Source organism: Panthera leo, chromosome B2 (assembly GCF_018350215.1).
Source record: "Panthera leo isolate Ple1 chromosome B2, P.leo_Ple1_pat1.1, whole genome shotgun sequence".
NCBI classification, from domain to species: Eukaryota; Metazoa; Chordata; class Mammalia; order Carnivora; family Felidae; genus Panthera; species Panthera leo.
The window spans coordinates 80,526,949-80,554,002 of record NC_056683.1 but is presented as its reverse complement, the minus strand read 5'-3'; the positions used below and the strand labels follow the sequence as shown (position 1 = coordinate 80,554,002).

The 27,054-nt window shown below is 41.5% G+C and overlaps 1 long non-coding RNA gene across 1 annotated transcript in view; it reads right to left on the bottom strand.

The window, feature by feature from the left end:
- Window positions 1–3,497: 3,497 nt before the first annotated feature.
- Window positions 3,498–27,054, bottom strand: part of LOC122220178 — a 90,716-nt gene continuing 67,159 nt past the window's right edge. Inside the window, exon 5 of the long non-coding RNA XR_006202703.1 lies at window positions 3,498–3,564. This is a non-coding gene — a long non-coding RNA (uncharacterized LOC122220178). The remainder of the gene's footprint in view (window positions 3,565–27,054) is intronic.

The following is a 27,054-nucleotide window of genomic DNA, read 5'->3' as shown; positions in this document are numbered from 1 at the left end:
TTTAGGAATCAGATGTCACACCGGGAGCCGGTCATTTGCACTGACTTCCTATCCCAGGTGAAAGAGAGAGACAGACAGCTGAGGAAAACATAGAGGTAGAGGGTCTTAAAAATATCAAATTAATCTTCATGTAACTTCTTGGTCTACGCTTCAAAATAATTAAACCAGGTGACTTTTGCCAGGTTATTGTTATTGCTGTTGTTTTGATTCTGTGCTTGTTCTATGAAAAGCTATGAGTCGCTAGCTACCTGCCCAGGGTCTGGAACTCTCTGGAACCTGCATAACCAATAGGGGCTGCCGAAACGAGTGGAGAAAGTAGAAACCTCAAAATATCTTCAAAAAAAAAAAAAAAAAAAGATACCCCGTCCTTCCCTTGTCTTCCCTGCCCACACAAAAGCAGGTCCTCCACCTCTACCGCTCCTGACTGGCACTAACGAGGCCACATCTTCCCTACCTACGCTGGGCTCTAGGCTTAGTTAGTGACAGCGATCAGAAATAATCAGGCTCGATCAAGCCCGTGCTGTCCTGGAGAACTGGTAATATATCTGCCGGAGGGCCTCCCTAGTGGCTTTCCCTCTCTGAGCAGGGAGGATATGGGGCAGCTCTTGAAACACGGAGGCACGGGAAAGATGCTGGGCTGTCTGGAGGAGACAGCCAGCGTGTGGTTAGCCCGGAAGGGAGACCGCAGCACAGGGCAGCCCGCAGGGGTGAGGCAGCCGCTGAGGAATCCTCCGTGGCTGTGGAAATCTTGATAAGGTGACGAATGCACCCTGCAGCGGCAGCATCCTGAGGGCGGCCCGCCGGCCCACGGGCCCACACACCCACGGAAGGCAGGCGAGTGGCACCCTGTCATCGCCCCAGTCAGCAGGCATCGGGTACACTTAATTACAAGGGCTGCCGAAGTCGATCACACTTTCTCTGCCAGCTTCTGATTTCATGTGTGTTGTCACTTTTATTTTTCTTTTTCATAACTTGACTGAATGGATCTGAAGATGTTCAGAACTGGGTTTTCACCAGCAGGTCTCCAAAACGGATTCCAACATGAGGAAGTTCGTTCGTTTGTCTTTTTATTTACTGACAGGTACTTGTGGAGTGCCTGCTGTATACCTGACACTGTACTTGGTGGTTGGGGGATTCTCATCTTTGTTTTTCAAGTTGTACCAACTGGGATTTGGACAGTATTTGCCATACGTCTCCATGTTCATCAAGGAGGAGAAGCTGTAATATTTTGACATCACAGTGGAGCAAATAGGAGATGATCCCTGCCCAGAGGAGGCTGCCTGGATCCTGAGAGCTGAAGAGATCGGTATGCCAGCCCACAGAAGGGATACGCTGCTTTAGAGCTGAGCTTTTGTGCTGTTTTTTTTTAATGAGGTACACGGTTCTGCCTCTAATCTGGGCCTGGCAATCTCCTCAAATGCCCTCAAGGGAACTCTTCCCTCCCTTGGCCATTCTCCTTCTCTTTAGTTTTGAGGGCTTGTCAGAAGAGAGTTTGTACAGAGAAATACTAGCCATCAGGTTAGCCACATCATGAAGGTAAATTATTTAGAATAATTCTCTCTGCAGTTGGGAATCCCAAGTCTGTAGGAGTACTTTAAAGAATAGGTATTCAGACTCAAGTTAATGTTTTTCAAAATAATTAATATAGGATTAGTTAGAAAACTGGCTAGAATGAATATTCCCAAACTCTCGGTCGTCTTGGCCAGAAAAATCTCCCTCTTCTCTGACTGGTAAGAGTAGGAAAGCGGCTCTTCAGAAAGATTGCACATCATAAATTCCCAGAGCTAAAAGGTTTTTCCAGTTGGACCCCAGGGCTTCCTGAGATATGTCTCAGGGGCTGCTAGGAATGGGCATTTCTGACTCCTGCTTCACTCAACCAGAGAAGACCCATGGTAATATTCTTTATATATATTAATTTTCCTTTCTTGGGAGGTCTCGTTTGGGGAAAAAAAAAAAAAAGGTTCTTATATTAAGAGGGAGAGTGAGAGAGCGAGAGAGAGTGCAAATCAGTTTTCAGCAGAGGAGGAGACCAAGGCCCAGGAAGGCCACAAGCCTTACCAGAATCAAAGAGCTTCACAGAGCTGGCACAGGAGTGCAGGTGGCCTTCCCATTGCACGTCCAAAGTTACTGTCTCTGACCAAAGATACCAAGGTCTTTAGTTTTGCTCACATGTGTTTAGGGGGCATGTAATACACTGATCTTTTACTTGCCCATTGTTTAGCTTCTATTGAATTGCTATTCGATCTCTACTGCTTTTGCTTTATTTAATAGAAAGATTCTTGAGGGAGAAAGCCCTGGTTAAATATTTTTATCTGGCTGAAGATAAAGACACTCTTGTTATATCAAAGCTTAGGTGATGAACCCCATCTGTCACATTTCTGTTGTCTCCTTGTCGGGTTGGGGGATGTGGAAGAAGGCCGCCTGGGAGAGGTGGCTGCAGCTCGCAATTGTACAACCCCCACCCTCCTCCACAATATATTAGAAGAAGATAACCTTTGTGGGTGGGAAGAGGAGGCAGATGCTTGGGCTAAACCAACACACATAATGACAAAGTCTCATCGAAACAAATTATTTCCTTTTCAGCATTACTTTAGCAGTCAATGTTTCCATTATTGCCCAGCTTTATCTTCCTGTCAGCATAAAAAAATACCATTGTGAGGTAAAATGTGCATGATATCCACAGAAATGCATACTGTCAGGAGGTTTCACTGCCATAAACTTGCCTTCACATTCCCCCCATTTCCTCCTGCTCAGTGCTTACATTCTGGTGCCTGGCAACCCTATGCATGAACACACAGAGGTAGGCAAGAGTTGATAGCCCAGGGGAATCCCCGGCAAAAGGGCAGATCTGCCAAGGACCGTTATCAGATGAGGCGGAGGGGTGTGAGGTGACTCAGACACTGTGAAAAGCATTGTTCATTTATAGCCCTACTTCCCTTTATCAGAAAGCATACCCTTGAAATGCTGTGTCTAAACAAAGTTCTATAAATCAAGTCCTGTCTTAAATGGGTCAGAGAAGCTTGTGATTCAAATGATTCCTATAAAGTATCCTTTATCTATCAAAGGTTCCATTCATTCTTATTTGTTCATTCATTCATTCATTCATTCATTCAACAAATATGTTTATTCAGGACTCTGAACAGGGCACTGGGTCGGGCATTGAGAATATAGTGTGTGGGTGGGGGGTAAGACATTTTCTTGTATGTATGGGTTTCAGATCATTACACAACCACTACAAGAGAAATATAAGGGTGCTAACTGATCTTGCTCAAAAATGGATCTTCAAGGATAATTGCTTAGAGCAGACTAGTGACTAAATAGAATCAGGTTCTTGGGACAGCTGCCCCTCTTCCCTGATTCACATACCTGCCATCCATGTCCGCTTGTTCTTCCAGGGCAGGATCTCCTACCTCTTCCCACCAAAATTTTAGTTTTAGTTTCACTTTGATCCAACTCTTTTCTTGTAGCTTATCTGATGTACAATATGATCTGCTCAGCGTGGATCCCAAGCACATCTTGGAAAACTGTCTTTTGAAGACAGAGCAGAAGATGAGAGCACCTAGTCTGTGAACCAAGATCATTAGAGACATCTCATTAATGCAAAGTCTCTGCCTGTTTATGGTCAGGTACCTACGAGTGAAGAGGGAGCAATCAGCAGAGGGCTGGAAGATCAAGCACCAAGGCTGATCTAGCTACTGCTGCTGAGGAGTATCTGATCTGAGCAGCAGAAAGCAACACCAGGGGGCCTAAGATGACACCATCCCTTGAGGGGATCAACCAGCCATTTGGTGTCAAGTTGATTATATCAGATCCCTTCCATCCTGGTGTGGGGGTGGGACAGTAATTTGTCCTTACTGAAACTGAGATATGTTCCAAGTATGGGTGTGCCTTCACTGTCCACAATGCTTTGGCCAGCCCTATGGTCTGAGAGCTCCCAGAGTGGCCAATCTGTTGACATGAAATCACACATCACATCACCTCAGATCTAGGGACCCACTTTACAGCAAGGACGTGCCATGATGGCCTATGACTCAGGATCCATTACACTTTTCATCTACTGCACAGTCTGGAGTTTGCCAGCTTGGTAGTGTCAGAAAGGTCTCTAAAGGGCCCAACTAAGGTGCCAGGTTAGGGATAAAGTCATAGTTCAAGATGCATGGCATACTTCGGATACTTTGAAAACATGGCAGAAGTGGCCACTCTTATCACTTATCTAACTGATCTGATTAGGGAATTTGTTCTTCCTAGTCCTTAAAGGCACAATAACCAGATGCAATCAGAGCTCAACAAAAATGTAACAAGAGGCTCAGATCCTCAGAGAGGAATTTCAGGATTACTCCACTGAGCAAGCAGCCTAGACCAGCAAAACTGCCTTCCAAGGAGGTGAATCTCACTTGTGGCCTCAGGGCAGAATCAGGGACTGTAGCTTGTCCCACTTGCCCTCCTATTGTAAATCTTTTTTTCTAAAGAAATTTAGAAGAAAGCCACGTGACTGTGAGGTGAGCAACCACCTTGAAGAATCAGTGACAGGCTGGACTGAACTTAATATGGAACATGAGTGGATGTGAGCCATGTAAGAGGTAAACCGTAGCAGAAGCTGTTAGGCCCTCAGTACCGGCTGCCCCTGTGCACATGCACTGCCTCTTCTTGTGAGCACCTGTTGCTGAGAGCCTGGAATGGACTCAGGGGTGTGCTTGGCCCATGCATAGGGCAGGCCAGAGGTGGTAGAGAATCGATGCACCTGAAATGGGCCTCAGTAAAGTAGAGTAAGTGGTTGATTTGGAAAGGAGCTTGGAGAACATATAACAGAAAAACCGAAACTTGCCTAGTGCCCAGAAAAGACCTTTCTGAGCCCTGAAGGATGTAGAGGAGTCAGCTAGACAAAAGAGGTAAAATAAGGGTATTGATAGCCACATAGGTATGTATGGATGCAAGCCCTAGTACATACAAGGAAATGGGAGGAGTATGGAATGGGAGAGGCAAGAGAAAGGGGCAGGGGTCATACCATGAAGGGTCTTGGGTCCCATGTTTTTGAATCTCAATTATTTCTTAAGAGCAACAGAAATCCACTGAAGCTTTTTTCACAGATGACATGATCCAACTTACATGTTGGGAAATCAGGATATCCATCTGGCATTTGGATATGTAAGTCTGGCCCGGGGATATGATGTGACCAATGATACAGTAACCAAAGCCCACTGGAAAGGGCTGTTCCAAAGGGAACGTAAAAAAATGAGAAGTGAAGAAGGCCCAGGCCTGAGCCCCTGAGCCTACAAAGAAGACAAAGAAAGGTAGCTGGAAAACTACAATAGGATGGCACCTAGGGAACCCTAGGGCAGACAGGATCAAATGCCGGTCAGAGGATATGCAAGAGAGGTCTGATCCATGACCCCTTGCAGAGTAAAATAATAGTCTTTTAGGAAAATAATTAGCCATGTACATCAAGAACCATAACCCAACTCCTGGGAATTTATTCAAGTGGAGAAAAAAAAACCTATTTATGCAACTATGATGATATTTTTTATAATGGTAAAAAAAATAGAGAGTAAGAAATCTTTAATGCCTCTAACAGAAAAATGACTCAATAAATTATAAGACATAAACAATGAAATATTTTGCAACCATTAAATATTATAATTATGACTACCATGAAGCAATATTAAAACATATAGGGGCACCTGGTGGCTCAGTCAGTTGAGAGTCAGACTCTTGATTTCGGCTCAGGTCATGATCTCATGGTTGGTGAGATCAAGCCCTGCGTAGGGCTCTGTGCTGACAGTGCTCCTTCTCCCTCTCTCTGTCTCTCCCCCTGTGTGCGCTCTCTCTCAAGATAAATAAATAAATGTTTAAAATATATATAAAATAACATTAAATCAAAAAGCAAAATGCAAGAGTCTGTGTAACAATATGCTTAAGGATAACATGGAAAGTGTAAAAACTTCAAATGTTAGAAAAAAGGAATTGTGAATTTTTTCAAATTATTCCCAGCATTGCTATTGTGCTGTTTATAGACAATTGATTGTAATCAGGAAAAAGAAACATACCATGTAGCAACTTGATAATAGGTAAAAAAAAAAAAAAACCCATTACAGTGCCAAACAACGTGCAGTCTAAGAATAAGAGAATCTCAGATAAATTTTTCCACTTACAACAGGATTTTGTGGAACTATTTATTACTTTCTTGGCCCAAGAGGGACAGACACCTTAATATATACTCACTGCTCATCCAAAGAGAATAAATGTCCAAAAAGCCCTTAGCATGAAAAGGATACTTATTTCTTGGAAGCTTTGAAATTAAATAGAAATTCAGTTAAATGCAGCATAATATTCATAATAGATTCCACACACTGTCTCATTTACAGGGAAGGGAGCAAGGGAATTGACATGTTTTGAGTGCCAACATGTACCAGGAATGCTGCTAGTCACTCATACCAACCCAGGGAGCGTAAGGACCCCTGCATCATCAATTACATTCTCCAGTCAACAAGCATCAAATTCCACGGTCTGTTCCTGCTTTGTTCTCCCCTCTCAGCTCCCCGTGGGGGAATTAAGTGAAATTCAGTGACCATCTGCACAACCGATGCAAGGCTGCCTAACCTAGCAGAGACATGTCTTTGTTTCCCCAACTCACCTAAATTTCAAAGTCAGGGTTATATTGTCACCTCTTCCTTTGTACTGAAACTCCTCCTTTCTCTCATCTTTGAGCTGCCATTATAGTTCTGAAATTCACTCACGCGTGAGCCTATAGCTGAATCTCTGTTGTGTAATGTTCCTTTATTCTCCTATTTAATCTTCTTTTCATCTCACCCACGTAGAGAATTTGAGCTCCATGCCTACTCCGATGTGGCAGAGTCAGGCACTCCCTTCTAGTTACTCTAAGGAGGATTCCATTTCATCTTCCTGACAAGCCATATCCTCAGTTTATTCACTTTTCTCATACCTTTATTAGAATGTTTATAGGATGACGTGCTTTTAATTGTTTTCCTCACCCTGAAGATACAGAGAGTAAGTTTCTCTAATGGGCTTTGTAACTTCCATCCTTTATTTTTATTGCTAATGGACTCTCCAGTAATATAAAATGACTGATGAGTGCAGTCAGAGAAAAGCAGAAAAATCAATACCTGTCCAGACTCCATATTAGTTAAAAGCAGGTGAGGAACTGAGGCTGGCAGACAATAGAATTTCCTCTGGCTCCCAAGTATCTGGAAGGAGGAATAACTACCTCAGATGGGCTGTGAAGCTCTCTACAAAGGAGACTTTTTATAAACACAAGGTGTTGGAACCAGAGGAGACTGAGATGGATTGGGTAGTTCTTATAAATCTGTGAGAACTACGCCCAGTAGAGGGCAGTGGTACACACACACACACTGATCCCAGGCATGACTATACTACTGTTGCCTCTCCAGGCTTCTCTGCTCCCCTTCCAATAGACCATGCTGCCCTGACTCTGGCAAAATCAAAAGCACATCCTTGATCAGACATGGTCATTGTTAGCAGAGCCTCAGTAGTTGCAGGTTCACATTTGATAAGCTAGGTTGTACATAGGAAATATACTCAGCATTGTATATGTATCATCTCATCTGGTCTTCTCAACAGCCCTATAATATGGGTACTGTTATTGTCATCATCATCTCCATTTGTACATGAGGAAAATGAGGTTAACTTGCCCAAGGGCACCCAGCCAGTGGCTAGAGCTGACATTGGAATTGGTTCTAATCTACAACCCAAGAGCTTAGCCATCATGCTATACCAGCGGCAGGCCTTACTATTTGTACATTCACATGTATTGTTTGTTGTCTTACTCTAGGAAATTTCTTGACAGCAGGGGACATAAGTTACCCCTCCTCCCGTCATCTGCAGCTAGCAGAGGGCTTTGCATGTGGTAGGTGACGAACAAGTAAGTCTGACTGATTTATCGTTCAAAAATGCTTTAGTGTGTCTTTGTATGGTACTGTGATGTGTGGAGTAGGTTGAGCATCCTGCCTAGTTTATCTTCATTTACAACCTAAGCAAGCTTACAAGTAAGCAGCAGGGACACAGATGACCCTGTTGAAAACATAGACAAGAAATAAACTTGAACTAAAACCTAAATGGATGCAATATTTACATTATAAATATAAGCCAAGGGCAAAAGTCTAAGATGATTTTCTATGCCTGTTTCTTTAACCTTCCCACTGTGCTCCTCCCGGGTTTCTCGAAACCTTCCATTACAGTCCAAATTAGTGACAACTTTGGATTATTATCTCCAGAATTTTCCTGGATGCCACCTTCAGGGCAGAGTGAATTTGGGTGGGTTTTTGTACCCAGACTTCCATTTCAAGATTTCAGCCAACTGCGCCTCTCCTAGTATGTCTTAGGTTTTAATGCCATTCACCCCAGAACACTCACCTCATCCCCATTCCTTTCAAAGGCAATGAGACTGAATCGCTGCCTATCTATGATTTCTTATCCTTGTAAGACTATACATTTTCGTGTGTCTACATGTCATCCCTTTTATCATCTCTATTACTAGCAGGGCTTTTATGCCAATTAGCTGAGACAGTGCTATAGCCTTAAAAAGTACCTTATGGTTGACTAAGAGAATCATGGATAGAATTAGGACATATTTTTATATGTTAAAGAATTAAAGAGGGGTGCCTGGGTGGCTCAGTTGGTTAAGCATCCAATTCTTGATTTCGGCTCAGGTCATAATCTCACAGTTCATGAGATCAAGCCCTGTGTCAGGCTCTGTTCCATGCTGGCAGCACAAAGTCTGCTTAGAATTCTCTCTCTCCTTTTCTCTCTCCCCCTCCCCCACTCATGCTTGCTCTCTCTCTCAAAATAAGTTTAAAAAAAAAGAATTAAAGAATGCTATATTGTCATAATGTCTAGAAATAGTAAAGAGTTTAAGAGTAGAGAATTAAATTATGGTTTTTCAAACTGGGGCTCATAGATAATTTCTCAGAGATCCTAGAGTTGTATAGGTGGAATTTTAATGTTGTGTTTTTATTATATTTCATGTTTAGTTTTATTTGTATTTATTTGTAAATCACTTTTTAGAATTATATGAGAGCTTTAAGCATGAGTTTGTATCTCCTTTTTGTCTCACATATTTAAGTAACATTATTTTAGATTAATACTGGGACTCCAGAGGATTTTTTTCTTTGAAGATTTTTCATTGAAAGGATCCTATGTTACTCAAGTTTAAAAGCACTGTACTAATTGCTACAGTCTTTCCCTTTGGTTTGGTTGGTAGACCATCAATGAACCAAGCTCCTTTAGGTCCCAGTTTTGCTCTGCCCCTAACATTGCCTCCTATTCATGTGAAATTTGAAGCATATATATCCCTGCTAATATACGAAGGCCATTCCCTTATTGATATTACTTACTTATTTAACTTCAGAGTCATTTAACTTTTAATATTTGAAGATGTTCCCATTACTTAGAATAGCTTGTCTTACACACTATATATTCATTAAAATGCACAAACTTGTACAAACAAAATAGCAAACAGCAGCACTGTAGAGCACAGTCCTAAAGAAATAAAAAATAGTCTACACACCCAGCAGCCTATGCTTTTCAGGAGGAGAATTCAGCTAGGAAGGCCGCTATACAAACTTGACCTCCAGCTCTAAGTAATGTGAGTGTTCAGCCAGAGTTGAGCTGCCGTAACAAGTCCAAGGTCATGGCTGCTCCAGCTTTCTCTTCATGCCTCACAACTTTGCTCCACTTAGAAGGCCCCAACAATACAAAGCAATGGGGCCACCTCTGTTTTTTAATGTCTTTGTGCTTTTACTAATGCTCCTACCATGTGTGCATACCAAGTGTTCTGGTGCTGCAGAGGAAGGATTGTATTTACAGAGGCCTTGAAGTTTTAATTAACTGGTCTAAATTGTTGAGTAAATGCCTGTGTCCCTAGGGATCAAATCCCAGTTGAATAAGAGGAAAGAAGCTAAGTGCATCGACTGAGACAAATTCCTAGGAGTAATGTCTAATTAGTGGGTCTTTCTTTACCCAAGTAGCAAAGGACTATTGATGTCACTGTAAAATTTAAGCGTTTTCATGAAATCCTGAGGAAGGTAGCTGTGTGCTCAGTCATTTTCAACACTAAGAATACAAGCCAGGAGTGACATTCAAATTAGTTCACAGCCGAGAAGTAAAGGGGGTCAAACAATCAGGCCAGCTTCCCTGAAGGCCCCAGCTGCACAGGTGTTACCCTTCTAGTTGCTACATCACAGGGGTGGTCCAGGTGGTCCCAGAGGAGGGGAAGAGAGGGGTACCCGAGGGACTCAGAACACAGCTATTTATCAGACGATGGAAAAATATTACACTATGTTACAATAACTACAGCTCTACTAATGTGTGCTGGCAAAACATTGACCTGAATTTGACACTCCTTGTGCCCCCCCAGCTGTAAGACAGTGACTTGGTGAAGCAAAGAGGCTCATGGGAGGCCTTGGCTTCCAGGTTAGGAGTTAAGACACCTGTTCATTCTCCGTCCAGACCTAAGGACAGGAGCATCTTTCAACAAGAGGCAGTTTTGACTAACTGATTAAAGGTGAAGAAGGTGACCTCAACACAGGAATGTGCATCAGAATCTACCCTATTTTGAGGACAAGACCTTTAATTTCTGCTGAAGTGCCATTCTCCTAGACAGACGGTGGGTTTTAAACTACGTTTGAAATGTAGAGTTAGGTTTTCTTTTTTTTTTTAATTTTTTTTTTTTAACATTTATTTATTTTTGAGACAGAGAGAGACAGAGCATGAATGGGGGAGGGTCAGAGAGAGGGAGACACAGAATCTGAAACAGGCTCCAGGCTCTGAGCTGTCAGCACAGAGCCTGAGCGGGGCTTGAACTCACGGAGTGCGATATGACCTGAGGTGAAGTCGGCCATCCAACCGACTGAGCCACCCAGGCGCCCCTAGAGTTAGGCTTTCTATGAAGGTTTCTTCTTATATATGAATCAAATTCCAAAGCATTTGCTCTGTGGATTTTTTACACATGCTGTCTAGCTAATATTAAGCCAGTCACAAAAATGAATGCTCATTGATTACTGGAGGATGAAAACCAGGGTTTTTCTGGGCTAGTTTAAATTTGCTGCAGGCCTAGAAGCATACTGCTTGTTCACCTCTCTTGCCAACAGCAGCCATTTCAGGTCTGGGTGTAAAGAGAGAAGTAAGTGTGCTTACTTACACCAAGGTAAGTTCCCGAATGAAAGAGAAGTCGGTGCTTTTATGAATGGGAGTCTGGGTGTTCCAGAGATAATTGCTTTTTGATCTGCATGATTGAAGGAAATGATTTCCCTAAACCAACCTTGCAAATAATTCAGTCAGTCAGGGCACACTTCGTTTCCTGTGCCATGGTTCACCCCTCAATTCCACCTGGCTCCTACCCTTCCCACGTGGACTCAGCATCATGCACAAAACAGCCGATGCCCACTTTCCTACTGATATCAAATAACAAAGGAGAACAAACAAGCTCTCACCAGTGCTGAAGGTGCAAACCAAAATCATCATTACTCCAAATCCCTTGTCACCTATAGAGTTTTCAGTCTGGGCAAAGTTATTATGCTTTTTAACGAAATTCTTCAAGTCATGTTATTTAAAGCAGCCATCCAAGCTTGTCATTTAATGGCAACTGTTTGTAGGAAATTGCTAAGACTTCTGATCAAGCAGCCCTTTAACTGGAGGAAGGGAAGTGAAGCAGATTCTCCCTGTCTCCATCTTTCTAGTTCTCTGGGGGAGGTTTATTAAGAATACCACCCTACCCTCCCTACGCCCACTCCCTGGGAGGGAAGGAGGAGAACACAGCTCAAAACTGGTACCTAGAGGGGCGCCTGGGTGGCGCAGTCGGTTAAGCGTCCGACTTCAGCCAGGTCACGATCTCGCGGTCCGTGAGTTCGAGCCCCGCGTCAGGCTCTGGGCTGATGGCTCGGAGCCTGGAGCCTGTTTCCGATTCTGTGTCTCCCTCTCTCTCTGCCCCTTCCCCGTTCATGCTCTGTCTCTCTCTGTCCCAAAAATAAATAAAAAACGTTGAAAAAAAAATTAAAAAAAAAAAAAAAACAAAAAAAAACTGGTGCCTAGGGGTGCCTGGGTGGCTCAGTTGGTTAAGCTTCCAACTTGATTTCAGCTGAGGTCATGATCTCAGAGTTTTATGAGTTCAAGACCCTCGTGGGACTCTGTGCTGGCAGCACAGAGCCTGCAAGGGATTCTCTCTCTTTCCCTCTCTCTCTGCCGCCCCTCCCCCACTTGCTCTCTGTCTCTTTCAAAATAAATAAACTTAAAAGAAAAAAAACAAAAAACTGGTGCCTAAACCTAGGTCTAAGAATAGTCCGGACCAGATATTTCTGGTGACGGTAAGCGTTGATGTTTATGATTTCAAAACAGGTTTAATTGTCTTCTGGAAAATGGGTGGTCTTGTGTTGAAACCCAAGAGGAAATTACAGATGTCTCATGCCCTTATCTGGGCGTGGCTTTGCCAAATGTTGAATGCATGCTAATTAGTAGGTCCTCACCACCCCCCCTTTGTGAAGGTGAGTGAGGGGGCCCACTCAATGGCCCTGGGAGGTGGGGAATGAGAAGCTGGCACTACTGTCTCCCGTGACAGCTAAGGTGTCAGCTGCAAGGGCTCCCTTGAGCACTAAGCTCCAGCAGAGATGTGTGTTTTGACATCCTTTGCTAATGACCTCTGTAAGTTTTTCCTCTGATGGCACTTTGGAAAGGAGAGAGAGAAATAAATGTAAAGTGAATGCCTCTTCTATACTAGGCAGTGGCTTCTTTAATCTTTCCCAAAGCCATTATATTATTTTCCAGATGAGGAAACTGAGACTGAAAGAGATAAGGTCCATTAGGAAAAACAGATGCAGATACAGAGGAGGAAGGGAACCCCCCTCCCCACACCCCTCACAAAGCAACACCAAAAGTCAACTCTTAAGGTCCAGGCAATTTATACCAGACTAAAAGCACTGTTTTCCTCATGGCACCAACCACATCCATAGGCTGGCAAATAGAAGGTTGTGGCAGCATCCCAAGACCTCCCCTGCCCTCATCTTTATCCTGTAGATTTGACTCCTAAAGGGAACCTACGACTGTCAGAGTTCACTCAGAGTCCACGTGGTTTGGCCGTCACCAGTCTTGCTTCTTCCTGACACCTCACCAGGAGACCTCTGTCTTGTCTCTTTTCGCTCCTTAACCACAGAGTCCTTCACCCCATGAAACCCAAGCCCCGGCTGATTACTTGCCTGCATACAACTTTAAGTACTCTCCTCTACAGTCTATAAAGCCAGGACGATAACCTGAACACTTACACCTAAAGATTTTGTGTGGTAACTTGTTAATGGTCTGACAAACATTGACCCCTCTATAAAGGCTGAGATAAATCCCTGTCTTCCCTCTCTGTTCTTTTTTTTTTTTTTAAACTCAAGCAAAAATCTTCTTGCCTACTAGAAAGCTGATATTTTCTTTACAGTCACTATAAAATTTAGCAAGTTGGATGCACTGGGGAAAAAAGTAAACTGCATATGTCCCTGCTTCTCTTTTTATCTAACCAACAGTGTAATGTTATTGGGACACAGACGCCTGCTCTGTATAAGTGATTGTCAGATAGAGCTTGGCATCTCTCATCTATCACACTGCCCTCTATGCATTTACAGGGCTTGGAATAATGAAATTTTGGGGGCTGTATATGTTCTTGTTGTCCAAGTTCATTTCACAGCACATTGATTAAAATGGATTTTTAATATGTCGTCCAGGTTAATGTCAGTGAGCAAGTGTGAGGGCCCAGTGAAGGTGTTTCAGTAGATGGGAGACTGGCAAAGTGGTGCCATGTTCCCCTGGGGCTCTCCCTGAGCAATTCCACCCCAACCTTAAAAACACACACTTTTCCATCCAAACCTCACGTGAGTCAAGGCTGTCAGTCACTCCCAACCCAGCAGAGGTTTTTATAAAATGCACAAAGGGTAATTACAGAAAGACTACCCCCACCCCATGAATTTTCACATGTAATCTTACCCTAGGACTTGAACCCAGGCTCCTACTTCAACTGTTTCCTACCTGACTTAAAACTGGCAAACACAATAGAACATAACTGCTTGGAGGGAGAGAAGGAAGCAGGGGGTGGAGGTGGGAAAGAGGAAGTTCAGACTAGCAAAACCCTGATCTTGAAGATTATTATAAATCCTTGAGTACTGTTGAAACAATTAGATCACTTGATTGGCCTTAACATTCCAAATCCCATAAATTAGCCTGGTGGGTGCCTCATGCTGTTAAGCAATGCCTTACATTGTTCCAACGCCAACATCTGGCTAAAGGAGAATAGACCAATTTTAGTGTTAGCTGTAAGAAATTATACCTATTCCAGTCCTTGTGACAACCTCTATAATAGATATGTGGAAATGTGGCTTTTTGTCACTGACGCTATTTTTAAAAATTACTTTTGCTTTAGACGTAACATAAATAAAATTTTTAAGTTGCGTTTGGTTTCAAAAGTTGTTTTCTTCCTCAAAATTTGGAAGTGGATATTTTCAAATGGTAAATTTCATTCAAAATAGTTTTTTGCAAACACTATCTTTTACAAGTTGCAAATGCTAATACTTCTGAAATGCAAATATTCACTCGGCATGAAGTACCATGCTAGCTACCACTATAACACTAAAACAAATAGAGCATGTGGCCCTGATTCTTTATAACTCTCTGGAATTATAAAGCCAAATAGACAAAGGAACACATATATCAATCACTGAATCCATAAAATGAAAAAGATACATGTCAAGTTCATTATTACTTCTCACCTGTATCTCAAGAAAGATAGATGAGAGACAGAGATACAGAAGACAGAGGGGAAGAAGGAAGAAGAGAAGGCAGGAAAGAGAAAGAAAAATTAAAAAAAAATCAGCCACCAGGGTGCCAGAGTGGGGGGCTATGCTGAAGAATGGTTTGCACCGAGGCACCTGTCTCCATTATGACCCCCTGCGTGCTGAGGCAGCAATGGGCTCTCATAAGATGAGACCAAAGATGGTTGATGATGTAAGAATAATCAACCTTAAAATAATGCTAATTATGTGCAGGCACTCTAAATGTATTAATTACTTTAATCCCTTGCAACAACCTTATGAGATTTGAACTCATTTTCAGATGAGGAAATTAAGACAAAAGGAGGATAAGAAACTTGCACAAGGTCATGCCACCAGAAAATGGCAGAGTCAGAATTCCGATGCAGGAATGGCTCCAGGATTCCATGCGCTTAGCAGTATGCCATGCTCCTTTACAAGTACACTAGAACTTGCCATGTCAGTGCTACCCCAGCACACCAGTCACCGGAGAGGCTCTGCCTTTATCCTAAAGACATTACCACTGGTCAGCCCTTGGGTCACCTCTGTACCTGTGATGCATTCCTTTGACGCTTCAGTGGTGGTCAATCGTTAACTTCTTGAGAGTGGATTTGATTTCTTAGAACAGCCAAAAATTGGAACTATGCATGATAAATGAGGTGAGCTCTGTATAATAATTTTTTAGATGAAAAACAATGGATGATAGTGAAGTCATGCAACTAGTTTCCTTGTGCAGCCTGGGAATTGCTTTGATAGGACTGACAGAGGAGATCCATGTATGTTATAGGCAACTGTACATTACCAAAATCTGCATGCAAGTGTCATTTGGATCTTTCTGAGAAGTTTGCCTGTTTTGATCATTTCACAGTCAATTCTAGACTCTGCCACTTCTCACCAGGTCTAAGGAGGCTTTCCACTTAACTATAATATTTATCTTTGGTATAGGCTTTTGTAACTTCAGCTTTCCCACAAAGGCATCTAGAGCATTCTTGTCTTTCCTGATAAGCAGAAAAAGTAGTCGGTATAATGACTCTGTGGGATTGAAACAGGGATCCTGATCTTTTAAACTCTGGTATCCATTTTACCTCTTTCTGGTATGCCAGAAAGAGGTAAAATGATTTCAGTGGCCAGACTTTACAGGCTGTAGTACTCTGGGAATTCCCAAAATCCAGGGAGTCAGTATTGCTGACTCTAGGACTTGAATTGATTAGTTCATGCAGAGTTACTTAATGAGGATGAGGGAAACTGACTTACACTAACTATACACATTAGAGATTGATGTATAAACAAGAGCAGACATTTATTTATTTGCCATGAGGGAATTTTCCTTCCCATAACCATATAACATATTGTGACCAAACACAATGTATTTCTCCAGTGTGTTAAAACTCATTTCTTTCCTTCTGGAGTTCAAGAAGGCCCTTGATCATTTCTCATTACACCGTCACCTCAGACAGTGGATATTACAGTGGATAAGGTTACTAATCCTACATTAGGTTATTTGCACATTATCTTCTATGTTTGGTCAACAATGGACTGGCTATTTCCCAGTCCATCTACAACTCACTTCTTGATTTGGACAACCACACAGAATTTCTCATATGTTCCTTGCTTGGTGTGTTAGAATTCAGTTATATAGTACTAGGTTTAAATAAAAGCAAAATGCTTAACTTCCCCCTCCTCAAACTAATAACAATAACGATAATAGTTGACATGTGTTGAGCTCCTACTATTACCGAGGTTCTGCTATAAGCACTTTGCAGGTATTAATTCACTGAACTCTCACGACTACCCTAAGAGGTAGCTCCTGTATTATCCACAACCTATAGACAAGGAAACTGACCTGAGAAACAACTTTCTCAGAGTCGAAAGGTTAGTAAATGGCAGAGCTAAGATGTAAACGCAGTTTGATGCCCACACTCTTAACCACAACACTAAATTACCTTCTTAGCCTCTGTGCTACTTGGGTGTTATGACTGTCAAAAATGAAAAAAAAAAAAAAAAAAAAAAGGAAGCAGCTGTTTTTCTCGCTTGTTCTGACTCTAGCTAACTGTTCTTGAGTTTTTTTGCATTTTATCCATGCAGAACAAAGCTATATTTGTAATTATACTCCAGATAAATAAGTATCTTTTTAGCAGGGCTAAAAATTTGAGAAGGTTTAGTTGAAGCTGGTAAAGGATTTAAATTCAATGATGTCCTGAATGGGTATAAAGATCCTTTGCTGTGTTATCAAAACCTAAGGATATCCATAGATAGTTCCATTCTGAATTTTCCTAGTTGTTTCCTTGTAGACACTCCCCCGCCCCCCACTTTCTGGGGCTAACAGCACCTGGGCATGAGAACAGGGGGCATGATGGCTGTGGGCAGGACAAGCAGCTAGATGAGAAAACAGATCATGGAAATGTCGGGCAGCTGTGATTATCGTCCACTTCTGACTAAGAAACCTTAGGGAGCTCATTTAATTGTTCTGCCTTCATTTTTCTTGGAAATGGCATTAGCAGTGTTCATGTCTGCCCACCTTATGAGGGGAGTTTTGAGACTATGGAGGAATGCTTAGAAAAGTGTTTTGCTCTCTTAAGAATGTATAATCCAAATAGAATCCAAATTTGTTGTTATTTTCTGCTGCTGTATACCTGCACGAGACTATTTTTAAGCTAGTTTCTTTTTTTTAATTTTTTTAATGTTTATTTATTTTTGAGAGAGAGAGAGAGAGCGAGCATGAGTGGGAGAGGGGCAGAGGGACAAGGAGGCACAGAATCCAAAACAGGCTCCAGGCTCTGAGCTGTCAGCACAAATCCCTTCGTGGGGTTTGAACCCATGAACCATGAGATCATGACCTGAGCCGAAATCAGACACTTAACTAACTGAACCACCCAGGCACCCCTAAGCTAGTTTCTTGTAACCTACTTATAGCAGCAGGTAGATTTGGAACGTCTGACCTTTGCACAGCCTTACAAAACATCATGAAACAAAGCAAATGGTCTGAGTTGATGATAGCTGGGGTGGAGTGGAGAGGACTCAGGGTTTAGAATGCTTGGGTTCAGGTCTTGAATTCAGCCCCTGCCATCCAAGCTGGATGTGATTTAGGAAGTCACTTATCCTCCCAGGGGCTCAGTTTCTTCATCTGTAAAACAGGAGCTCCAGTTGGGAGCTATGGTGATTACACAGGGGAATGAATATGAAAGGGGTGTCATGGTTACACAATCTGACTCCCAGTCAACTTGCTCCTGATTTAGAGTTGTCAGTACATCCTACATCCTCTGGTCTGACTCCTCCATTTTACAGGTCAGAAAACAAAGGCTGAGGGAGGTCAGATGACTTCTCTAGGGCCTTGACTCCAAACTCCTGTTCTCACTCCTCTCTACTTGCCCCGGGTTCTGGGTGGCTTCTTACAAGACAGGGTGCAGGCCACCTCTGTGGACAAGCAGTTCCTGAAAGGATGGAGGCAGAGGGGGCACCATGTCAGGACACTAGTCAGCTTGCACCCTAAGTGCGTTCTCTGTGTAAAAGAGAAAAGGCTATGCTTCAGACATCAGCCAGAGCTTGGAAGGAAGCTTCATCCATTAAAGTAATCTGTGCACACCTCAGTGAGTAAATACAGTCATCCGTATAGGAACCAGGTAGGAACAAAACAACAGGTGCTTTGAAAGGATTACAAAATGTATTTGTACCAGGGCCATGCAAAAGCCATTTCCAAGCCAACAGGAAGGGCACTTATTATTTTCATTTAACATTTATTAAATAAAGAGTGTTGCAGAGCAGGCTCTCATAATCTGAGCCCCTTTGGCTGTGTGCATAAGCTTTTCAGATACCTGCAATTTCTTCCTCTTACTTACAAAGATGCTTATTGAACTACAAGAGGTAAGTAAACATCAGGAGAGGTCTCACAGGAAACCTGATGAATTGTTCAAGTCTCTCCCTGGTAGAAGGGATCAGACACCTGACCTTCAGTGCATCGCAAAATATTGCAGCAGAAGGAATTAAGCCCTTAAATGTGTGTGCTACTGGTAGGTAGAGAGCAGCAGAAAAGCTTCAGGGCTGGAAGAAACATTATGATGTTGTCTAGATGTCTGGGAATCTCGTTAAAATGCAGATTCTAGTTCAGTCAGTCTGTGGGTGGATGCTGAGATTTTGCATTTCTAACAAGCTCCCAGGTGATGTCGGCTGGAGGGAAAAGAGAATGCTTAACACAATATTCCTCTAATAGCGTCATTTCAGGCCTCCGGGCACGTTGGTGGAAGACCCATCTGGGGGTTCAGCCTTTTCTAGCATCCCACAGTCACTTTTAAATATTCTGACCTTCAGAATATATGTGTTTTGAGTCCTATAACTGAAACTGCCAAAAACAAATATTTGCATGTAATTGTATAGACATTTCAGCCAATTTTCAAGTGCAGAGTTTTAACTGAGTAGGACTGCAATCATCATAGTTAAGCAACTTTGCATTTCCCATGGTACTTAGCACAATGCCTTGCTCAAAGTAAACCCCTGGATAAACACATTTTGACTGAAGGAGAGGGTAAGTAGATACATATTCATATCTCTGAAGGATAGGTGATTGGAAAAACACTATTTTTTATTGGTTCTCATAGAAAAATTACAAAATAAACTGGATAACTCATTATTTTGCCTCAAACCATCAATTGATTTCTTGTAATGAAATTCAGCCTTAAACTTTACTGGGTAGCTCTTTGGATTTAGCTTCTGTTCCGCATGGAAAATTTCTGGTGTAGGGGGTTCACACTGCAACCAGTATGTCACCTATGGCCATCAAAACTCTAAAACTCTAAATAAGATCTTCACAAGGCACTTGATCATGGGGCGCCTGGGTGGCTCAGTCAGTTGAGCATCCAACTTCAGCTCGGGTCATGATCTTGCAGTTGGTGGGTTCGAGCCCCACATCGGGCTCTGTGCTGACAGCTCAGAGCCCAGAGCCTACTTCTGATTCTGTGTCCCCCTCTCTCTCTCTGCTCCTCCCCTGCTCGTGCTCTCTCTCTCTCAAAAATAAATAAACATTAAAAAAAATTTTAAAGAAACAAGGCACACTGACCCAGTGTGACAGAATACCAACAACACCAAGAAATACAAAGATGCACTGACCATCAGAGGGCCGTACAATCGATGAATAAATGATACGGAGTTATTTTGATTATGAACACACTTATTTCAATTTTCCTTCTTTCACTGAATATTTGTTATACATTCAGTTCACCCCTTTTTCCAATTGAAGAAATAAGGTCAACTTAAGATAAAAAACATGTTAAACCACAAATCTTTTTATTAAACACTGAATGAAATGGGTTAGGTGGAACACAACAGAAGATAACCCCAGAGTTTTAAAAATGGAATTGTCTCACATGCAGCTCAGTCGAAAAGATCTCTACACATTTTCCTAATCTCCTTTATTGAGGTGTGATTTAAAGTGTGCAGTTTGATGAGTGTGATAAACATATATGAATTATGACAAATTGCCACTACAACCAAGATATGGAACATTTGTTTTATTCCCCAAAGTTCCTTCATTCCCTTGGATAGTCAATACCTACCCCACTCCCAAACTTGCCCTTCTGACAATTACTCTGCTTTATGTCACTATGGTTTTGCCATTTCTAGAATTTTACATAAATGAAACCATATAATACATAAACTCTTCTTGTCCAGATTCTTTCACTTAGCATGTTGCTTTTGAGATCCATCCACGTTGCTGTATCTATCAGTAGTCTGTTCCTTTTTATTGTTGAATAATATTTTTGGAATAATATTGTTTGGAAATATCACAATGTGTTATCTATTTAGCAGGTGATGGACATTTGTGTTGTTTCTAGTTTGAGACTATTATGAACGATACTTCTTATTTTAAAAAATGTTTAAATGTTTTATTTATTTTTGAGACAGAGAGAGACAGAGCATGAGTCAGGGAAGGGCAGAGAGAGAGGAAGACACAGAATCTGAAGCAGGCTCCAAGCTCTGAGCTGTCAGCACAGAGCCCGAAGTGGGGCTCAAACCCACGAACCGCAAGATCTTGACTTAAGCCTAAGTTGGACACTCAACTGACTGAGCCACCCGGCGCCCCTGAACGATACTTCTATGAACACCTGTGTACAGGTCTTTGTGTTTGACATAGCTTTCATATCCCATGGGTTAATACCTAGAAGTGGGTTTGGTGAATCATATGTAAGTGGATACTTAACTTCATAAGAAATTGTCAGACTGCTTTTCTGAAAGTGGCTGTATCATTTTGCATTTCCACCAGCTATTAATGAGAGTTCTAGTTGCTTTACATTTTCACCAGTGTTTGGTATTGTCAGTTCTTTTCATTTTTGCCACTTCAGTGTATATGTAGTGGTATCTCCTTATTTTAATTTGCATTTTCCTAATGACTAATATGTCAAATATGTTTTTTATCTTATTTAATTCATAATTGTCTACAATGTTTTTAGATTAAAGATGGCCCAATATAAAGATTAATGAACTAAAGCCAAGGAAAGAAAATGTAAGCTCCCACATTTATGCCACAGAGCACAATAAGGGGGGACGATATCCTCAAGAAAGAAAGGAGTTTTATTAAACAGAATTAGGAAAACTGGTTCATGTGAATTTCCATAAGTCTTTATATTTCATAATCTAGCTGGACAAATAGATTTTTTTTAACATAGCAGAACAATTTTCAAATGAGAAAGAAAAATTAAATCCTCAATTAAACGAGGAAAAAGACAACCCCTTAAAATGTTTAAATCATAATAAAAAAAAATCTCAGCTTTGGGTCTGGCTTTCTATACAAAGTGAATATAGTACGGTGGTTTAGACTGTTGGCTCAAAAGCCAGATAGTCTGGATTCAAATCCTGGCTCTATCATGTATGTGCTGGTAAACCAGGTTATTGAGCTCTCTGAATCTAATGTCTTTATGTATAAAATAAAAATAATAATAGCCACCACAGAAGTTTGTTGAGGTAACACATGTGAAATGTTTAGAAAGGTGTCTGGCTGGTGTTAAATGCTCACTCAGTAAATATTAGTCATTATTATTACACAGACACTTAAAAAATGATATTGCAATAGGTACACATAAAAACCTCTGAGCTGGGGCGCCTGGGTGGCGCAGTCGGTTAAGCGTCCGACTTCAGCCAGGTCACGATCTCGCGGTCTGTGAGTTCGAGCCCCGCGTCGGGCTCTGGGCTGATGGCTCGGAGCCTGGAGCCTGTTTCCGATTCTGTGTCTCCCTCTCTCTCTGCCCCTCCCCTGTTCATGCTCTGTCTCTCTCTGTCCCAAAAATAAATAAAAAACGTTGAAAAAAAAAATTAAAAAACAAACAAAAAAAAAACCTCTGAGCTAAAAAATATATATGTTTTCCTCTATAAGTAGACTTTTTAGAAGATGGACACTTGAGAACAATTAAGGTCATCACCAGTTGGAATGAGGTCTATTTTCCATCTCAAAACATGTTTAATGAGGACCTGTTTCCGCAAAATCATCCCAGGAAAAATGCTAGGTGAGTTGTCTTACTCTCTAAAAAGAAGGCTTCACCTCTTCCAGCACCAGGAAAGAAGAGTTGAGGGTATGGCTACCTGAAAACAAACCCATAATTTGATCCTTTTCCACCCAAATAATTGGCCAGTGTCTCCTAAGGAGTTTATTTGTAAGACATTCTGGATAAGAGGCCAATCACTTGCTGGAACAGCAGCTTCTAACCTATAGCTAGGTTAAAATAAAAACAAATATATAAAAACAATCATAATTTTTTTAAAGTGCTAATAGTTTGATCTTATATTTAAATTAATATTTTACTAATCAGTTTAGTATCTACCTACTTGTGAAAATAGTACATATACATGTAGGATAGTTACTTATTAAATCAAATAAAAAGGCTTGGTGACGACCTTTGCAAATCACTCCAAGACCCCCAATGTCTGAAGCTCCCAGATGAGCAACCTCAATGGCAGATCATACATGTGGATTTTCTCAATATTAGCTCTCCTGAGTAGATTCTCCTATGACGTGTTCAATGATATCCTCTTGCACTAAGATCACAACAATTTCTCTGAGTGTTTTGTAACTAACATGTAGAACATATGTACAATTGAGACATCATTGTAAATGCCTCCAAGCCCAGGAGAGACTGTTCAATTTCTTCAAATACATAAATGGCATCTGTGTTTTTGATTGTGGTTTCTGGAATCTTCCTTATGATTCTATCAGGATCTCTTCTGTAACTGGTCCTGCTTTCCATGTGGAGGCAAACTGAAGAGACAGGTCCTACTTACTCAGTGAAGGCACTCCAAGTCCTGGGCTTTTTAACCCCCCTGCATAACAAAGATGAGACTTCTTTTCCCTAGAGATCACAGGTGCATCTGTATAGGTTTGCATCCTTTCTGAATGCCTAGGAGCACCTGTGGGTGAGGTGCCACCCATTTCTCTCCTCTTCACAAAATAATGGAGAGCCAGTAACATTAACACAGGCAGTGAATTATACTTAAGCAGCAAAGACCAACTGGTGGCTCACCTTTTTAGTGAATTCCAAAAATCTGGAGTCATTTGAGTCCAAAGGGGAAACTTGCAAGGGGGTGGGGGGGAGCAGTGAGAAAATAGAAGCAACAAAAATATGCCTTCAGTGTTCTCACTGCTCATTAGACTAGCACTGAACCAGTACTCGTATGGCCTGAATAACTGATACTTTTTATAAGTAACTGAAGAGCTATAAAAAGCTTAACATTTAAGAAAACAACAAACAGCTGTGGCAAATGAGCAAGAAAAATCTAAAGAAAGAGTCTGTCTGGGTGGCAGGAGGTCACACTGCTTCATGAGGAAGTGCGAAAAACATCACTAACATTTTGCTACATCAGTGTGTTTTCCTGACTGGTCAAACTACTCTTTCTTTCACCTCAGCCACACTCCCATATCAAACAGAAGGACAAATGCATATGACCAGAATGCTCAGCAATATTTCCTGAAAATGGTATTTCATTTCTATGCCTCTATGTGTTTAGCAGTGGTAAACATGAGGGGTTCCTGATCAACAGATCAGGAACACCCATACATTCAGGCTGAGCCTCACTGCCCTGGGACCCCTGGGCTTAGTTCACATGTGCCTCAAGATGTCACACAGCTGCCCTTCCTTTTAACAGAAAATGCCATTGTAGATACCACAGCTAGCAAATGGCAGCAGTAGTCCTCCCAACTTCCTCTGGTAATTGTCCATAAACTCAATAATGAGGCAATTACCAGTGGGAGGCAGTATGGTAAAGTAATCAAATTTATGGGCTTGAGGCTCTGAATTCCAATCCCAACACTTAACTGCTGGATGATCTTGAGCAAATTAACCTCTCTGCACCTTAGTTTTCTTAATAGCAGATAGCAAGTCAAACAAAATTATCTTCTCCTTTTTAGGAGTCTTTTTAACAGTCTTTTTAGATAATGCTTTAGGATGACAGCCATCTTTCCTAATTTTCAAGCTTTGGGTAACTTTTCTTAGCAGTGCATAATAAATATTAGTTGGGACAAATAAAGTAAATGAGAAAATGTGGACCCAGATCCAACCATATCAAAAATTATATTAAATATAAGTGTATTAAACATTTTTAATTAAAAGGCAGAGATGGTCAGAATGGATAAAAAGTAAAATCAACTATACATTAGGCTACATAAGAGATACACTTTAAAGATAAAGATTCAGATAGGTTGAAATGAACTGGATGTGAAAAGATATGCCATGCAAGCATTAAGCATAAGGAGGCTGGAGTGGCTATAGTAATATTAGATAGAGTAGACTTCATTACAAAGAGTTTGCCAGAGGAAAAGAGGGACTTTTCATAATTCAACAGAAAGACATAACAATCACAAATGTATATGCACTCAATAACAGAGCTTAAAATACATGTAGTAAAATAGGCTAACTGAGAAATAGACAGTTCTACATAATCATAGCTGGAGATTTTAATACCCACCCCCAGCAATTGATAGAATAACTAGACCAAAAAAAAAAAAAAAAAAAAAAACCTCCATTAAAGTGTAGAGGATTTATTTTTTTTTTTTAAACTTTTTTTTCAACGTTTTTTATTTATTTTTGGGACAGAGAGAGACAGAGCATGAACGGGGGAGGGTCAGAGAGAGAGGGAGACACAGAATCGGAAACAGGCTCCAGGCTCCGAGCCACCAGCCCAGAGCCTGACGCGGGGCTCGAACTCACAGACCGCGAGATCGTGACCTGGCTGAAGTCGGACACTTAACCGACTGCGCCACCCAGGCGCCCCAAGGATTTAAATAATATTATCAATAAATACCAGCCATAATTTTCTCTTCCTTTTATTCAGAATTTCAGACACTTGCAAAGCTGCCAGTTCTGGATCTCCACCCCAGCAAGGATCTGCTGAGGCCATTGTCCCTCCTAGCAGAAGAAGCTTCTGAATGCTACAAGGTGGCTACGTCTTTTTTTTCTTCCTTAGCCTGTTTTATATGAACCAACTCTAAAATCACCAGTCTGTTCCTACAGCCATCCTGCCATCTGCTAGGTTTGATAGCCATTGCTGGAGCTCTCAGAATCTTCCCTAAAATATCTGCCACAGGAGATGCCTAACCATCATATTTCATACATGTTGCCTAAGACAAGACCTCCACATGAGGAGAATACTGGAGGTCATGTGGAATATTAAAATCCTTTGATAGTGTCCATAGCACTATAAAGAATTTATGTTTTGACTCTGCCCTTTATGTGAACTCTAAACAATTATAGTCCTCATTTATCTTTATATCTATTAGCAACTGCTCAGATACAATTGAAGATTGTGTTTGAAGGAAAAAAATAAATGACAAAAAAATTGTCCTTTTGAAGAATGTGAAAGATCAGGTTGCTCCTAAGAAATATGTTCTCCTGCCTCCTTTCTGCCCAAGGCTGTGTAGCTACATTGCAGCATTCCATTCCATGGAGTGTCTATGGAATGAGATGTATGTGATCAGAATGCCTTATTATCCCAGGTGAATTGAGCAAAGTCTTCTTCAAATAAGCAATTTCTTTTTCATTCACTTGAAGACATGGACCTCAGGTCCATAATGTTTCAGTTAAAAAGTCTGCATGCAGGGGCACCTGGGTGGATCAGTTGGTTGAGTGTCTGAATCTTGATATTGGCTCAGGTCATGGTCTTGCTGTTGTGGGACTGAGTCCAGAGTCAGGCTCCATGCTGAGAATGGAGCCTGCTTGGGATTCTCTATCTCTCTGCCCCAACCCTGCTCTTACTCTCTCTCACAATAAATAAATAAATATTAAAAAAAAAAAAAAGTCTGTATGTAGAGACATAGAAATTTCCAAGGTAAGGTTTGTGGATTCCATATGTTGGCATCTCCAACCACCATAAATCTCCTTCCCAGCTTTCCATTCATCCAACAGCCCTTGCCATGCTGAGGCCATTATGGAAGGTAGAAAGTCTAGAGAGTATTGATATGGGGCAGGATAGGACTTTTGCAAAGGTTCTCTTTAAAACTCATGATTTAAATAGTCCATTCAGGCACAGGATAGAGCAACAAAGGATCATGACATTAATGGAGGCCTTTTCTGAATAGTTAGGGCTTCTCACCTCAGGATGCCCTCCCAACACAGCAGCAGCTCCCAGAAGAAATAACCTACTGCTTTTCAGACCCATTCACCTCTAACCTCACTCAAAACTTGGTGTTCTCTCCTTAAAGAACATTCCTAGCACTTCTTCTCCCAAATGACAGTACCCAAAGCCCAGTCAGCTACAGAATATCAGGCCACTGTTAACAAGATCTTTTCCCCCTTCAGGATCCTGTTCACCTGGACTCTTTCCCCATGATATGCCCTGTTAAGAATATAACATTCTCCCCTCCTTCAACACAAAGTATTTTATTCTTTTCTGACCAGAAAGAGAGTCTGTTTCATTCCATGATTAATCTTTTCAATGGTCTGGAAGGGCAAATAGGTGACAGGCACAAGGGGAAAGCACTTCCATGAACACATTTTTTTTTTTTTTACTGGAACTTGTCGTATTGCAAAGCTCTTCTGCCAGATTCCATTAGGAAATTGCAAGCAGATTCATATATCCAAGTGCTCCTCTCTCTCCTACTCATAAATATATAGACATCACATGGCAGGGAGGGGGAAGAGGCTGACTCTCTCGCATGGCATACTCTTGCACAGCAGACGTGTAGGCAAATGCAAATACTGAACACGGTAGTTCGTGCATATGTGCATATGAATATATATCATGTTATTACTCCTCAGCAATGAGATTCCAAGCT